We start from the raw sequence: 2,463 nt of genomic DNA, 5'->3' as shown, positions 1-2,463 counted from the left end.
TTTGAGATGGCAACAGGTTTGAAACCACCTCGGATAAAAAAGCTTTACCGTATTCCAAGTTTATGCAGCAAGCCACCTCACTTTCTTGCCGGAGAGGTCAGTCGTGCATCCCAGGATCATCAGGCTTGAGAATTGTGGGCTCCCTAAGCTTCCCCTCTTAGTCCTCACTTACTTGCCTCACATTTCGTGCAAAAATAAGAGAAACAAAGACGCCAAACAACCACAAAGAGAATTTATAAATTTATATAAAATAAAAAATAAATAAAAAAAAACCATATTCTAACAACCCAAAGGTTAATAAACAACCCGTTAATGTCTACGATAGCAAGTTTGGTCCAGACTTCCAAAGTTTCATCTGCCATCCATTAGCAGCCAACCCAAACATTTGACACATAATACCGTCATCCCTCAAAAGGTCCCTCCTACTTAGCAAAGTAAACAAGTTCGGCCATTCAATACAAAAGTAGGCAAACACTCCTCCCCAAAGAACCACAAGACAATTCTTCAATATAAGACCAAAAAGTTCCAAGCAACACTTCTGAAATGGGCATATCACACCTAAAATATCCGAATTAAATTATGACACAGGCCGGATGACAGAACATTAGTGGAAGCCTTTGATGTATGAAATCATTCAAGTTATGAACTCAAAATTTACAGTATAAATTGGAAGGTGGAATCCAACATGCTGAGTTTAAAGCATGCTCTATACTTCACAACAAATAATTTTGAAAGTTTCGCACCAGACCTATAACAATCATAAATCTATGTATGGCATTTGGTTTGATCAGAAATTTTTCTAGCAACAACAAGCATCTGGTTCAATATCAAGAGACAATCTTGTAGAAAAGAGAACCCAGCACTCCTGTGGCCGAGTATCTTCAGAAAGTTGCACAATACATACTTCATAACCACAACACAGAAATTTGAACTTGGTAACTGATTGAAAATCACAAAAGGGGGCCCCCGGCCCGGGGGGGGGGGGGAATGTGCTTGGTTTTATATTTTTAAGTGCAAACATTTTCCTTCGTTTTGGTATGGCTTGCCCACCCATATTTAGTTATTATTGGGCTAAAAATGTGTATTAATAAAACTAATCAAAAAGAAAAAAGTATAAATACAACTAAATATGTGATGTATGTATTATGTACGTATGATATTACAGATTATCAATAGAGGGGTTTTTTGCACTTCTCCACCTTTTCTATTGAGCAAATTTGGTTTGCCAACCTGTTGGTTTAAAAGTGACTACCCCATCAATACTTGTGCAAATTGCATAGCCTAAGAAAAAGTGACATGGTACACACCTGTGATTAGAGAAGTAACATTTTATCCTTGTGTGGTCAAGAAAAATGGCACTTTTCCTATCTATGTTATCTTTTTTGTTTTGTGGTATTTGATGGTTGCACTGTTTTATGTAGTGGCACAATTTAACAAATGCTAATCTTAGGTTAGTAAATTGCTGCTTTTGAACTGCATGCTGGCAAATTGAATTAGTACTATACAATAGGTGGGAGAAGTTTGCTATTAACCCTAAAAAAATGTTAGTATGTTTGGTTCTGAAGAAGTCTGCTGGTGAAGGTATCACTACCTGCTTGATAAAATAGCATCTGTTGTATGGTGCTGATCAATTGCCTAGTGGTCCCAAACTATTTTGACCTTAGTAGTGTGTGCTGTTTTGACTGTAGAATTATTAAGGGGTTGATGTGTGCTGACTCTTGTGGGATTTTTTTTATCCATTCTGTTCGAGTTTTGAAAGTCTTTCTTCTATAGATTGCTTTACGTATTCTGTTCATCTTAATGTGTCTAAGTTTAGTATGTTTGTGCAATATGGATTTGTTTTGGCTGGTGCTTGAATTGTGATGGGATCGTCTTGTGGGAACAGCAGGCTCATTACTAATGGCAGTATTTAATTCTAGTTTTTGGCCGGTGGTGGTGATTGTGGAAGTTTAATCCTTTTAAAAAAGGAGCCTGCTTTATCAATATAGTTGCTTGTGACCCTTTCATTGGACTTTACATGCATAGGCTATCTGATACGGATGCCTGAGGGATCTATAGTTGTAACTTGCTGACTGAATGTTGTGACCTAATAAATGTGAGTCTTTGCTGATCAGTGCTGTGATGAGAGTGAGTACTTGAGTGCTTATGCATAGCTATCCTTGCTGCTTTTTGCTTCTGTTCAATGTACATTGATCTATCTACATGTTCGGTTTAAAAAGGCTGACACTGCTTTAATGCTTTTGGTCCTTGATACAATACTGTTCATCCAAGTATCTGCTTAAACACACATTTGTATAGAGCTGTGGCCCCTGTTTTGCTTTGTGCTCATGCCTGTGTGTTCCAATGTGTTTTTTGCATATTCATTTTTCCTGAACTCTCTAATGGAGTAGTATTTAGCTTCTAAGATGCTAATTGTACTTCTGTATTAACGTTCAGAACCACACCCCCACACCACAACAACAA

This window comes from Quercus suber, unplaced genomic scaffold (assembly GCF_002906115.3).
Source record: "Quercus suber isolate HL8 unplaced genomic scaffold, Cork oak 2.0 scaffold_7, whole genome shotgun sequence".
NCBI lineage: Eukaryota > Viridiplantae > Streptophyta > Magnoliopsida > Fagales > Fagaceae > Quercus > Quercus suber.
The sequence above is the reverse complement of the archived record's forward strand: the minus strand, read 5'-3'. Positions refer to the sequence as shown.